Below are 15,000 nucleotides of genomic sequence, written 5' to 3' on the forward strand. Positions count from 1 at the left end.
AGCCCGGTTTGCCCCGGGTGCGCACCTCGCGTGCACCTTCGCCGCGGTGGGCACCATGGCGTGCACGAAGTCGGAGCCCGGTTTGCCCCGGGTGCGCACCTCGCGTGCACCTTCGCCGGGGTGGGCACCTTGGTGTGCAGACCTTGGCTGGGTTGCGCGCCCTGGTGGGCACCATGGTGCGCACCAAGGAGCGCTCCGAAGTGTGCTCCAAGGTGCGGCCTGCACGAAGTCGGAGCCCGGTTTGCCCCGGGTGTGCACCTCGGGTGGGCACCTTGGTGCGCATGCCTTGCCTGGGCTGCGCACCAGGGCGGGCTCAAGATGGCACCCGCGTTCCTTTTTTTTCACTATCTTTCAAAACGGAAATTTTAAAATCTCATTTTTTTTTGCCTTTTTCTGGAAATTAGTGAAGGCAGCGCATCAAAGGTGCGCACCTCGCTGCCCACCACGGTGCGCAACGCCGGTGGGCACCCGGGAGTGCTTCGAAGTGTGCTCCAAGGTGCTGCGTGCACGTTGTCGGAGCCCGGTTTGCCCCGGGTGCGCACCTCGCGTGCACCTTCGTCGGGGTGGGCACCTTGGCTGGGTTTGCCCCGGCTGCGCTCCGAAGCGGGGTTATTGGAGCGCCGCCTCTTTTTTTGTCGGAGCGTTTGGTGGGGTTTCTCGCATTGGCTCTTCCGAGGCCCGGTTGCCACCCTGGCGCGCACGAAGTCGGAAGTAGGGTTAATTGCCCGGGTGCGCACCTTTGCCAGGGTGGGCACCTTACCTGGGCTGCGCACCAGGGCGGGCTCAAGATGGCACGCGCGTTCCGTTTTTTTCACTATCTTTCAAAACGGAAATTTTAAAATCTCCTTTTTTTTTTGCCTTTTCTGGAAATTAGTGAAGGCAGCGCATCAAAGGTGCGCACCTCGCTGCCCACCTTGGTGTGCTCTGAGGTGCGCACCCGGGAGCGCTACGAAGTGTGCTCCAAGGTGCGGCGTGCACGTTGTCGGAGCCCGGTTTGCCCCGGGTGCGCACCTCGCCTGCACCTTGGCCGGGGTGGGCACCTTGGCTGGGTTTGCCCAGGGTGCGCTCCGAAGCGGGGTTACTGGAGCGCCCCCTCTTTTTTTGTCAGAGCGTTTGGTGGGGTTTCTCGCATTGGCTCTTCCCAGGCCCGGTTGTTGGGTGCGCTCCCACCCTGGCGCGCGCGAAGTTGGAAGTTGGATTAATTGCCCGGGCGCGCACCTTCGCCAGGGTGGGCACCTTGGTGCGCACACCTTGGCTGGGCTGCGCACCAGGGCGGGCTCAAGATGGCACCAGCATTCCCTTTTTCTCACTATCTTTCAAAACGGAAATTTTAAAATCTCGTTTTTTTTTTGCCTTTTATGGAAATTAGTGAAGGCATCGCATCAAAGGTGCGCACCTCGCTGCCCACCTTGGTGTGCTCCGAGGTGCCCACCACGGTGCGCAACGCCGGTGCGAACCCGGGAGCGCCCCGATGTGTGCTCCAAGGTGCGGCGTGCACGAAGTCGGACCCCGGTTTGCCCCGGGTGCGCACCTCGCGTGCACCTTGGTGCGCACACCTTGGCTGGGTTGCGCGGCCTGGTGGGCACCATGGTGCGCACCAAGGAGCGCTCCGAAGTGTGCTCCAAGGTGCGGCGTGCACGAAGTCGGAGCCCGGTTTGCCCCGGGTACGCACCTCGCGTGCACCTTCGCCGGGGTGGGCACCTCGGCTGGGTTGCGCGCCCTGGTGCGCACCAAGGAGCGCTCCGAAGTGTGCTCCAAGGTGCGGCGTGCACGAAGTCGGAGCCCGGTTTGCCCCGGGTGCGCACCTTCGCCGCGGTGCGCACCATGGCGTGCACGAAGTCGGAGCCCGGTTTGCCCCGGGTGCGCACCTCGCGTGCACCTTCGGCGGGGTTGCGCGCCCTGGTGGGCACCATGGTGCGCACCAAGGAGCGCTCCGAAGTGTGCTCCAAGGTGCGGCGTGCACGAAGTCGGAGCCCGGTTTGCCCCGGGTGCGCACCTCGCGTGCACCTTCGGCGGGGTTGCGCGCCCTGGTGGGCACCATGGTGCGCACCAAGGAGCGCTCCGAAGTGTGCTCCAAGGTGCGGCGTGCACGAAGTCGGAGCCCGGTTTTCCCCGGGTGCGCACCTCGCGTGCACCTTCGCCGCGGTGGGCACCATGGCGTGCACGAAGTCGGAGCCCGGTTTGCCCCGGGTGCGCACCTCGCGTGCACCTTCGCCGGGGTGGGCACCTCGGCTGGGTTGCGCGCCCTGGTGCGCACCAAGGAGCGCTCCGAAGTGTGCTCCAAGGTGCGGCGTGCACGAAGTCGGAGCCCGGTTTGCCCCGGGTGCGCACCTCGCGTGCACCTTCGCCAGGGTGGGCACCTCGGTGCGCACACCTTCTCAATGTTTTCTTGCCTTTTCTGGAAATTGGTGAAGGCAGCGCATCAAAGGTGCGCACCCCGGTGTGCTCCGAGGTGCGAACCCGAGAGCGCTCCGAGGTGCCCACGAAGTCGAAAGTCGGGTTAATTGCATTGTTTTCCCCGGGTGCGCTCCGAGGTGCGCAACATCGGCGCGCACCAAGGAGGGCTCCGAAGTGTGCTCCAAGGTGCGCACGATGGCGTGCACCTCTGGTGCGCACGATTCGGAGCTCGGTTTGACCGGGGTGCGCACACCTTGGCTGGGTTGCGCACCTTTTGTGCGCTCCAAGGTGCGCACGAAGTCGGAGCTCGGTTTGCCCCGGGTGCGCACCTTCGCCAGGGTGCGCACCTTGATGCGCACGCCTTGGCTGGGCTGCGCACCTTGGTGGGCGCCATGGTGCGCACCTTTCGTGCGCTCCAAGGTGCGCACGAAGTCGGAGCTCGGTTTGCCCCGGGTGCGCACCTTGGTGGGCGCCATGGTGCACTCCGAGGTGCCCAAGATTGGTGCGCACCAAGGAGCGCTCCGAAGTGCGCTCCAAGGTGCGCGCGAAGTCGAAAGTTGGGTTAATTGTCCGGTTTGCCTCGGGTGCGCACCTTGCGTGCACCTTCGCCAGGGTGGGCGCCTTGGTGCGCACACCTTGGCTGGGCTGCGCACACCTTGGCACCCGCGTTTCCTTCATTTTAAATTTTTTTTTTTTACAATCTCTCAAGTGGGAAATTCTATAATCTCAACTTTTTTTGCCTTTTCAGGAAACTTTTGAATGGAGCGCATCATTGGTGCGCTCCGAAGTGTGCTCCAAAGCTCTCTCCAGCTGCGTGCACCTGCCCCGGCCGCGCACCCGGCCCCGCCCAGCTTCGCTCACCTGTCCCGGGCGTCTGGTGCGGAACCTTAGAGTAAGAAACATCACCGTGCACCTTGGCCAACGTGCGCGACTCGACCGAGCGCGCACTGGCCGAGGTGCACACCGATTTCACCTGGGTGCGCGCGCAGCACCTCGGGCGCACCGGGGTGCGCGCACAACGCCCGGGTTGCACCGTGGCCTGTGTGCTCGGGGTGCCTCGGGTGCGCGCTCGGTGTCGCCCCCGCGCGCGCGGTAGTGCGGGCAGCGCACCCCGGCCCGGCCCGGCCCCGACGAGAACGCAAACGGGCAAAAGGTTTATTCAAATAGCATTGCGACGCCCGGCGAAAAACTAAAAAAGGGTGCAACACCGGGACTTCCCGGGAGGTCACCCATCCCAGTACTACTCCGGCCCAAGCGCGCTTAACTGCGGAGTTCTGATGGGATCCGGTGCACTAATGCTGGTATGATCGCACCCGTTATGAGCTTGTCGCAGTGTGTACTTAGCAAACCGCGACCCACGTGCGAATCCACCCCGGCCACCCACCCCCGTCGAGGTGCACACCCTCCCTCGCGAAGTGCGCCCCGTTCGCCAAGTGTGAGCCCTGCCCGGGTGCGCGCACCTTGCTAGGGCGTCGGGTGTGCACCCGGCCCGGCCTACGTGCGTGCACCTGGAGGGGGCGTCGTGTGCGTGCAGTGTCCCGTCTGCAACGCGGTGCCCACACACCACCTCGGGCGCAACGACCTGCGCTCACATGTGGGCCGAGTGCACCTTGGTGCATGTTCGGGGCGCCTCGGGTGCACGCTCGATCTTGCCCCGGTGCACCAAGGCGCTCGGTTTGCCCCGGGTGCGCACTTGGTGCAAGGTGGGCACCCAAAATAGGGATCAAGCACCAAAACACAAGTTTCGGGATGCAAAATGGGACCCAAGGACCACAAATGCGTTCCAAGACCCATGATGGGTCCACGAGAACAAAAATGTGTTCCGAGACTTAATAAACAAATATTGGGTTTTAGGAGAAGAAACATGCTCTGATGCCCAAAACGAGAATCGACCCCGAAAAGGCCACAGGCCAAAAGTGGGATGCGAGACAAAAAAAAATGGGACCCGAGGACCAAAATTGGGTTCCCAGGTCGAAGACAGGGCAACCGGACAAGAAACGACCTCTAAGGCTCGAAATGAGTCCCGACGACTAAAACTTGACAAGAAGCACCCATCAGGCACCCAACTCGACACCCATGGGATGCCGACCCACCCGGGCTTCCACCTAGCACACCTTGGCACCCACCCACCCTCGCACCCAACCTCGCACCCAACTTAGCACCTTTGAACCCACATTGGCACTCACCCTGACCCTGGCACCTTGGAACCCACATTGGCACTCACCTTGACCCTGGCACCCACCTTTGCACTCACCTTGGGACCCACCCTGGCTCCCACCTCGGCACCCACCCAGACACCCACCTTGGTTCCTTGGCACCCACCTTGGATCCTTGGCACCCACCCCGACACCCACCTTGGCACGCAACTTGGCTACTTGCCACCCACCTTGGCTCCTTGACGCCCACCCCGACAACCACCCCGTGACCTACCCTGGCTAGGGTTGGTGCACACCCACCCTGGTGCCCACCTTGGCACCCACCCTATGACCCACCTTGGCACGCACCTTAGTACCCACCCCGTTACCCACCCTAGGACCCACCCCGTGACCCACCTTGGCCAGGGTGGGTGCACCCACCCTGGTGCCCACCTTGGCACCCACCCATCCTAGCACCCAGCCTGTGACCGGGCTTGGAACCCAACCTTGCACCCGCACCCGTCTTGGCCAGTGTGGGTGCGCACCCATCCTGGCACCCACGTTGTGACACACCCTTTAACCCACGCACCCTAGCACCCACGTTGGCACCCACCTTGGAACCCAACCTAGCAACTTGGCACCCACCCCGTGACCCACCTTGGCATCCACCATAGCAGTCGCCGACTTGGCACCCACCTCGGCACCCACCTTGACACTTGTGGACCCACCTTGCCACTCACCCTAGCATCGACCCATCCTAGCACCCACCCTGGCACCTTTGCACCCTAGCACTCACCCATCCTAGCACCTAACCTGTGACCCACCTTGACACTCACCCTCGCACCCACCTTGGAACCCAACCTAGCACCCACCCACCCTGACACCAACCCTAGCACCTACCCACCCTTGCACCCACCCTGTGACCCATCTTGGCACCCACCCATCCTACCACTCAACCTATCACCCACCTTCTCACCCACCTTGGCATCCACCTTAGCACCCACCCACACTGGCACCTTGGCACCCACCTCGGGCAAGGTGGGTGCACACCCACCCTGGCACCCAATTTAGAACCCACCGAGCATGTTACCCACCTTGGCACCCACATTGCAGCCCACCCTAGTACCCACCCTATGACCCACATTGGCATCCACACCCTAGCACCCAGGCACCTCGACACCCGCCTTGACACCCACCCTAGCACTGAACCTGTGACCCACCTTGGAACTCACCCTAGAACCCACCCACCCTGTGAACCACCTTGGCATCCACCTTAGCACCCACCCACCTTGGCACCCACTCTAGCACTCACCCATCCTAACACCCAACTTGTTACCCACCTTGGCACCCGCCCTCGCGTCCACCTTGAAACCCACCCTAGCACCCACCCACGCAGGAGCCCACCTTGGCACCCAACCTAACACCCACGCATCCTGGCACCCAACTTGTGACCCACCTTGGAACCCACCCTAGTACCCACCTTTGAACCCACTATATCACCAACCCACCTTGGCACCCACCCTATGACCCTCTTTGGAATCCACCCTAGCACGCACCCACCCTGGCACCCACCATGGAGCGCACCCTAGCACCCACCCACCTCGGCACGCACCTCAACACCCACCTTGGTGTGCGCACTGCGCCAACCTCTCAAAGACCCTATGTGGTGCGCTCCAAAGTGTACACCTTTGGTGCGCTCCAAGGTGCGCACCTTTGGTGCACACCGAGGTGCACACCAAAGTGTGCACCGAGGTGAGCACCAAAGTGCACTCCAGGGTGCACACCAAGGCGTGCACCTTTGGTGCGGTCAATGCAAACGAATTCGGAAGTTGGGGTCGATGTCCTAATCGCTGCTGCAGACTACACGTATGAGAATCGGACAAATAGCTTTATATAGGGGAGGTGTTGCGTTTGATGGGTCGACTCCCCTGGTTGTGTGCACTGCACCAACTTCAAAGACCCTGTCTTGTTTAAGAAGTCAAAAGTTGGGGTGGATGTCCTAATCATTGCTGCAGTCTACGCATGTATGAGAATCAGACAAATAGCTTATATAGGGGAGGTGTTGCATTCGGTGGGTTGACTCCCCTGGTTGTGCGCACTGCGCCAACCTCAAAGACCCCGCATAGCAGAAGAAGTCGGAAGTCGGATTTTGGTGAGCACCAAGGCGTGCACCTTTGGTGCGGTCAACGCAGACGAATTCAGAAGTTGGGGTGGATGTCCTAATCGTTGTTGCAGGCTACACATGTATGAGAATCAGACAAATAGCTTATATAGGGGAGGTGTTGGGTTTGATGGGTCAACTCCCTTGGTTGTGCGCATTACGCCAACCTCAAAGACCTTGTTTTCGTTAAGAAGTCAAAAGTTGGGGTCAATGTCCTAATGGCTCCTGCAGGCTACACATGTATGAGAATCGGACAAATAGCTTATATAGGGGAGGTGTTGGGTTTGATGGGTCGACTCCCCTGGTTGTGCGCATTACGTCAACCTCAAAGACCTTGTTTTCGTTAAGAAGTCAAAAGTTGGGGTCGATGTCCTAATTGCTCCTGTAGACTACACATGTATGAGAATCAGACAAATAGCTTATATAGGGGAGGTGTTGGGTTTGATGGGTTGACTCCCCTAGTTGTTCGCATTACACCAACCTCAAAGACCTTGTTTTCGTTTAGAAGCCGAAAGTTGGGGTCGATGTCCTAATTGCTCCTGCAGGCTACGCATGTATGAGAATCAGACAAATAGCTTATATAGGGGAGGTGTTGGGTTTGATGGGTCGACTCCCCTGGTTGTGCGCATTGCGCCAACCTCAAAGACCCTGCATTGCGGATGAAGTCGAAAGTCAGAGTTTGGTGTGCTACAAGGTGTGGTCGAAGGTGCTCACCTAGGTGTGCACCTTTGGAGCACAGGAAAAGTGCCCTCCAAAAGTGCGCACCTTTGGAGTGCACAAAAGTGCCCTCCAAAAGTGCGCACCTTTGGAGCGCAGAAAAGTGCCCTCCAAAAAGTGCCCTCCAAAAGTGCGCACCTTTGGAGCGCAGAAAAGTGCCCTCCAAAAAGTGCCCTCCAAAAGTGCGCACCTTTGGAGCGCAGAAAAGTGCCCTCCAAAAAGTGCCCTCCAAAAGTGCGCACCTTTGGAGCGCAGAAAAGTGCCCTCCAAAAAGTGCCCTCCAAAAGTGCGCACCTTTGGAGCGCAGAAAAGTGCCCTCCAAAAAGTGCCCTCCAAAAGTGCGCACCTTTGGAGCGCAGAAAAGTGCCCTCCAAAAAGTGCCCTCCAAAAGTGCGCACCTTTGGAGCGCAGAAAAGTGCCCTCCAAAAAGTGCCCTCCAAAAGTGCGCACCTTTGGAGCGCAGAAAAGTGCCCTCCAAAAAGTGCCCTCCAAAAGTGCGCACCTTTGGAGCGCAGAAAAGTGCCCTCCAAAAAGTGCCCTCCAAAAGTGCGCACCTTTGGAGCGCAGAAAAGTGCCCTCCAAAAAGTGCCCTCCAAAAGTGCGCACCTTTGGAGCGCAGAAAAGTGCCCTCCAAAAGTGCGCACTTTTGGTGCGCACCAAGGCGCTGGTTCGGTCGTTGCAGGCGAGTTCGGAAGTTGGGGTCGATGTCCTGAGCGGAGGTGCAAACTACACAGGTGTCGGAATCGGACAAATAGCTTATATAGGGGAGGTGTATGCTTCGATGGGTCGACTCCCCAGGTTGAGCGCACCGCGCCAACCTCAAAGACCCTACGGTATGGATGAAGTCGGAAGTTGGGTCCGATGACCGATTCGATTAGTAGGTATGCTCATGAGGTCGGAATTTGGGTCCGATGACCTGCCATGTGCAGGAAGGCGAATGTTGACACTGTGCGTTGCAAGGTGCACACCAAGGCGCTGGTGCGGTCTTTTTAGTCGAGTTCGGAAGTTGGGGTCGATGTCCTGATCGGAGGTGCAAGCTACACAGGTGTGGGAATCGGACAAATAGCTTATATAGGGGAGGTGTATGCTTCGTTGGGTCGACTCCCCGGGTTGAGCGCACCGCGCCAACCTCAAAGACCCTACGGTATGGATGAAGTCGGAAGTTGGGTCCGATGACCGATTCGATATGTAGGCATACTCGCGAGGTCGGAATTTGGGTCCGATGACCTGCCACGTGCAGGAAGGCGAATGTTGGCACTGTGCGTTGCAAGGTGCGCACCAAGGCGCTGGTTCGGTCGTTGGAGGCGAGTTCGGAAGTTGGGGTCGATGTCTTGATCGGAGGTGCAAACTACACAGGTGTGGGAATCGGACAAATAGCTTATATAGGGGAGGTGTATGCTTCGTTGGGTCGACTCCCCGGGTTGAGCGCACCGCGCCAACCTCAAAGACCCTACGGTATGGATGAAGTCGGAAGTTGGGTCCGATGACCGATTCGATATGTAGGCATACTCGCGAGGTCGGAATTTGGGTCCGATGACCTGCCATGTGCAGGAAGGCGAATGTTGGGACTGTGCGTCGCAAGGTGCGCACCAAGGCGCTGGTGCCGTCGTTGCAGTCGAGTTCGGAAGTTGGGGTCGATGTCCTGGTCAGAGGTGCAAACTACACAGGTGTGGGAATCGGACAAATAGCTTATATAGGGGAGGTGTATGCTTCGATGGGTCGACTCCCTGGGTTGAGCGCACCGCGCCAACCTCAAAGACCCTACAGTATGGATGAAGTCGGAAGTTGGGTCCGATGACCGATTCGATACGTAGGCATATTGGCGAGGTCTGAATTTGTGTCCGATGACCTGCCATGCGCAGGAAGGCGGAATTTGGGTCCGATGACCGAGTTGATGGCGTGCCATGCGCAGAAAGGCGGAATTTGGGTCCGATGACCGAGTTGATGTTGATGGCCCGCCATGCACAGGAAGGCGGAATTTGGGTCCGATGACCGATTTGAAGGCGTGCCATACGCAAAAAGGCGGAGTTTGGGTCCGATGACCGAGTTGATATTGATGGCCCGCCATGCGCAGGAAGGCGGAATTTGGGTCCGATGACCTGACATACGCATGGAGTCCGACTCGGGGGCCGATGTTCGATTCGATGACTTGCATTGTGGGTAAAGTCGGAAGTTGTGGTCTTTGACCCGATTCGATGACCAGACTTCGGCTGCTTGAGAATCGGACAAATAACTTATATAGGGGAGGTAGTGTTCTCGAGCATCCTCCCCCCGTGCCCGTTTATGTCGATTGATGCTGGTGCTCGACTGGTTGGAGCGCTCGGATGCAAAAATCTTGCACCAGGATTTATCGATTGTGATGGACACGGCAAGTCTCCTGATTGCTATGCAGGAGCTCATCGTGAATCTCTATGCGGCCTTGGTATGGACTCGACCTGCGGAATGGTTCGGCAATGGTAGTCGCTCCAACACGTCCTTGCAATGGCCACAGAGGTGATTCGACTAGAGCTCCAGTCTAGCTTTAGGGTTGCTTGGCGGACTGGTATAGCCGCGATCGAGTTCCGGCCATGAACGTTTTAGATAGCTCTTGGGCTTTCTGGGACGGAAGTCGGAAGTTTGGGCTGTTGTCCGATTTGATGACCATTCTTCGGATGTGTGAGAATCGGACAAATAACTTATATAGGGGACTGTGTTGTCTCACGCAGCCCCCTCCGTGCCCCTCTATCTCGACCGATGTTGGTGCTTGAAAGGGTTGGGATCGCTCGGATTTATAAACGTGCACCACCATTTGTCGAGTGTGAGGGACGCGGCAGGTCTCCTAAATGCTATGCGGGCGCTCTCTGAGAATCTCTATCCGGCCTCGACACAGACTAGTCTTGCTGAATGGTTTGGCACTGGTAGTCGATCCAACACGTCGTTGTTGTGGCCGCCTAGGCGATTCGATTCGAGCCCCCGTCTAGCTTTTGGGTTGCTTGGCGGATTTTGCCCTATCCGCAAGTGAGCTCGGTCCCTAAACGTTCGAGAAACCCGATTGCTATGCGCCGACTCTCTTTCTTGCGAGCCTCCATCTAGCTTTTGGGTCTCTACGGAACGGAAGTCGGAATCTGGGACCGTTGTTTGATTCGACGAGGCAGACTACGGTTGTGCGAGAATCGGACAAATAACTTATATAGGGGAGGTGTTGACTGGAGCATTCTCCCCCGTGCCCCTCTAACTCGACCAATGCTGGCGCTCGAACGGTGGTAGCGCTCGGATTTTCATTGAGCGCCAGCATTGGTCGATTTAGAGGGGCATGCGAGATTCCCGAATGCTATGCGAGGGCTCTAACGGAAATGTCTATTGGTTTCGGTATGGATGCAATTGCGAGTGGTTCGGCAAAGGTAGTCGTTCCGATGCGTCCATGTCGTGGCCAAATCGATAATTCGATTTGAGCCCTCGTATAGCATTTGGGTCTCTCGATGTGATTCCGCATTCCAGTCCCTTTGGGCACTGCTTGAGCCGCATCCCAGGGGGTTCCCTTCCCAATAATCTGCCTCGCAACCCGATTGCTATGCGGTGAGGCTCCTCGGCCGCCTCGGAACTATCTGTGTATCAGACGCATCGCGGGATAAGGGGTTGGCAACGGTAGTCGCCCCAAGCGCGTCCGATGCTTGGACCATTCCGAGGCGGCCCTGAAGCCTCTTCCGTCTAGCCGTTGGGTCCTTCTCGCCGCATCCCTCGCCTCGCACCCCGATTGCTATGCGGTGAGGCTCCTCGGCCGCCTCGGAACTATCTGTGTATCGGACGCGTCGCGGGATAAGGGGTTGTCACTGGTAGTCGCCCCAAGCGCGTCCGATGCTTGGACCATTCCGAGGCGGCCCTGAAGCCTCTTCCGTCTAGCCGTTGGGTCCTTCTCGCCGCATCCCTCGCCTCGCACCCCGATTGCTATGCGGTGAGGCTCCTCGGCCGCCTCGGAACTATCTGTGTATCGGACGCGTCGCGGGATAAGGGGTTGTCATTGGTAGTCGCCCCAAGCGCGTCCGATGCTTGGACCATTCCGAGGCGGCCCTGAAGCCTCTTCCGTCTAGCCGTTGGGTCCTTCTCGCCGCATCCCTCGCCTCGCACCCCGATTGCTATGCGGTGAGGCTCCTCGGCCGCCTCGGAACTATCTGTGTATCGGACGCGTCGCGGGATAAGGGGTTGTCACTGGTAGTCGCCCCAAGCGCGTCCGATGCTTGGACCATTCCGAGGCGGCCCTGAAGCCTCTTCCGTCTAGCCGTTGGGTCCTTCTCGCCGCATCCCTCGCCTCGCACCCCGATTGCTATGCGGTGAGGCTCCTCGGCCGCCTCGGAACTATCTGTGTATCGGACGCGTCGCGGGATAAGGGGTTGTCACTGGTAGTCGCCCCAAGCGCGTTCGATGCTTGGACCATTCCGAGGCGGCCCTGAAGCCTCTTCCGTCTAGCCGTTGGGTCCTTCTCGCCGCATCCCTCGCCTCGCACCCCGATTGCTATGCGGTGAGGCTCCTCGGCCGCCTTGGAACTATCTGTGTATCGGACGCGTCGCGGGATAAGGGGTTGTCACTGGTAGTCGCCCCAAGCGCGTCCGATGCTTGGACCATTCCGAGGCGGACCCGAAGCCTCTTCCGTCTAGCCGTTGGGTCCTTCTCGCCGCATCCTTCGCCTCGCACCCCGATTGCTATGCGGTGAGGCTCCTCGGCCGCCTCGGAACTATCTGTGTATCGGACGCGTCGCGGGATAAGGGGTTGTCACTGGTAGTCGCCCCAAGCGCGTCCGATGCTTGGACCATTCCGAGGCGGACCCGAAGCCTCTTCCGTCTAGCCGTTGGGTCCTTCTCGCCGCATCCCTCGCCTCGCACCCCGATTGCTATGCGGTGAGGCTCCTCGGCCGCCTTGGAACTATCTGTGTATCGGACGCGTCGCGGGATAAGGGGTTGTCACTGGTAGTCGCCCCAAGCGCGTCCGATGCTTGGACCATTCCGAGGCGGACCCGAAGCCTCTTCCGTCTAGCCGTTGGGTCCTTCTCGCCGCATCCCTCGCCTCGCACCCCGATTGCTATGCGGTGAGGCTCCTCGGCCGCCTTGGAACTATCTGTGTATCGGACGCGTCGCGGGATAAGGGGTTGTCACTGGTAGTCGCCCCAAGCGCGTCCGATGCTTGGACCATTCCGAGGCGGACCCGAAGCCTCTTCCGTCTAGCCGTTGGGTCCTTCTCGCCGCATCCCTCGCCTCGCACCCCGATTGCTATGCGGTGAGGCTCCTCGGCCGCCTTGGAACTATCTGTGTATCGGACGCGTCGCGGGATAAGGGGTTGTCACTGGTAGTCGCCCCAAGCGCGTCCGATGCTTGGACCATTCCGAGGCGGCCCCGAAGCCTCTTCCGTCTAGCCGTTGGGTCCTTCTCGCCGCATCCCTCGCCTCGCACCCCGATTGCTATGCGGTGAGGCTCCTCGGCCGCCTTGGAACTATCTGTGTATCGGACGCGTCGCGGGATAAGGGGTTGTCACTGGTAGTCGCCCCAAGCGCGTCCGATGCTTGGACCATTCCGAGGCGGCCCCGAAGCCTCTTCCGTGTAGCCGTTGGGTCCTTCTCGCCGCATCCCTTGCCTCGCACCCCGATTGCTATGCGGTGAGGCTCCTCGGCCGCCTTGGAACTATCTGTGTATCGGACGCGTCGCGGGATAAGGGGTTGTCACTGGTAGTCGCCCCAAGCGCGTCCGATGCTTGGACCATTCCGAGGCGGACCTGAAGCCTCTTCCCTCTAGCCGTTGGGGCTTTCTCGCCGCATCCCTCGCCTCGCACCCTGATTGCTATGCTGTGAGGCTCCTCGGCCGCCTTGGAACTATCTGTGTATCGGACGCATCGCGGGATAAGGGGTTGGCAGTGGTAGTCGCCCCAAGCGCATCCGATGCTTGGACCATTCCGAGGCGGCCCTGCAGCCTCTTCCGTCTAGCCGTTGGGGCCATCTCGCCGCATCCCCCACCTCGCACCACGATTGCTATGCGGTGAGGCTCCTTGGCCGCCTCGGAACTATCTGTGTATCGGACGCATCGCGGGATAAGGGGTTGTCACTGGTAGTCGCCCCAAGCGCGTCCGATGCTTGGACTATTCCGAGGCGGCCCTGCAGCCTCTTCCGTCTAGCCGTTGGGGCCATCTCGCTGCATCCCCCACCTCCTCGGCCGCCTCGGAACTATCTGTGTATCGGACGCATCGCGGGATAAGGGGTTGGCAGTGGTAGTCGCCCCAAGCGCGTCCGATGCTTGGACTATTCCGAGGCAGCCCTGCAGCCTCTTCCGTCTAGCCTTTGGGGCCATCTCGCCGCATCCCTCGCCTCGCACCCCGATTGCTATGCGGTGAGGCTCCTCGGCCGCCTGGGAACTATCTTCGTATCGGACGCATCGCGGGATAAGGGGTTGTCACTGGTAGTCGCCCCAAGCGCGTCCGATGCTTGGACTATTCCGAGGCGGCCCTGTGGCCTCTTCCGTCTAGCCGTTGGGGCCATCTCGCCGCATCCCCCACCTCGCACCCCGATTGCTATGCGGTGAGGCTCTTCGGCCGCCTTGGAACTATCTTCGTATCGGACGCATCGCGGGATAAGGGGTTGTCACTGGTAGTGGCCCCAAGCGCGTCCGATGCTTGGACTATTCCGAGGCGGCCCTGCAGCCTCTTCCGTCTAGCCGTTGGGGCCATCTCGCCGCATCCCCCACCTCGCACCCCGATTGCTATGCGGTGAGGCTCCTCGGCCGCCTTGGAACTATCTTCGTATCGGACGCATCGCGGGATAAGGGGTTGTCACTGGTAGTCGCCCCAAGCGCGTCCGATGCTTGGACTATTCCGACGCGGCCCTGTGGCCTCTTCCGTCTAGCCGTTGGGGCCATCTCGCCGCATCCCCCACCTCGCACCCCGATTGCTATGCGGTGAGGCTCCTCGGCCGCCTTGGAACCATCTTCGTATCGGACGCATCGCGGGATAGGGGGCTGTCACTGGTAGTCGCCCCAAGCGTGTCCGATGCTTGGACCATTCCTAGGCGGCCCTGAAGCCTCTTCCGTCTAGCCGTTGGGGCCTTCCCGCCCCATCCCTCGCCTCGCACCCCCGATTGCTATGCGGTGAGGCTCCTCGGCCGCCTTGGAACCATCTGTGTATCGGACGCATCGCGGGATAAGGGGTTGGCACTGGCAGTCGCCCCAAGCGCGTCCGATGCTTGGACCATTCCGAGGTGGCCCTGAAGCCTCTTCCGTCTAGCCGTTGGGGCCTTCCCGCCCCATCCCTCGCCTCGCACCCCGATTGATATGCGGTGAGGCTCCTCGGCCGCCTTGGAACTATCTGTGTATCGGACGCATCGCGGGATAAGGGGTTGGCACTGGTAGTCGTCCCAATCGCATCCGATGCTTGGACCATTCCGAGGCGGCCCTGCAGCCTCTTCCGTTTAGCCGTCGGGGCCTTCCCGCCGCATCCCTCGCCTCGCATCCCGATTCCTATGCGGTGAGTCTTCTCGGCCGCCGCGGAACTATACCTGTTATTGCTACTGCATCCTTCGGCTGGTAACCTCCTCTGCCGCCTTGGAACGTTCTCTTTGTCGGACGCGTCGCGGGATAA

General features: G+C 60.0%; 1 non-coding gene across 1 annotated transcript; it reads right to left on the reverse strand.

Moving 5' to 3' along the window:
* Window positions 1–3,593: 3,593 nt before the first annotated feature.
* On the reverse strand, window positions 3,594–3,712 carry LOC131869365 (5S ribosomal RNA). Its single transcript, XR_009367749.1, has one exon. It is a non-coding gene; the product is annotated as a 5S ribosomal RNA (ribosomal RNA).
* Between the last annotated feature and the right edge of the window lie 11,288 nt (window positions 3,713–15,000).

This window comes from Cryptomeria japonica, unplaced genomic scaffold (assembly GCF_030272615.1).
Source record: "Cryptomeria japonica unplaced genomic scaffold, Sugi_1.0 HiC_scaffold_245, whole genome shotgun sequence".
NCBI lineage: Eukaryota > Viridiplantae > Streptophyta > Pinopsida > Cupressales > Cupressaceae > Cryptomeria > Cryptomeria japonica.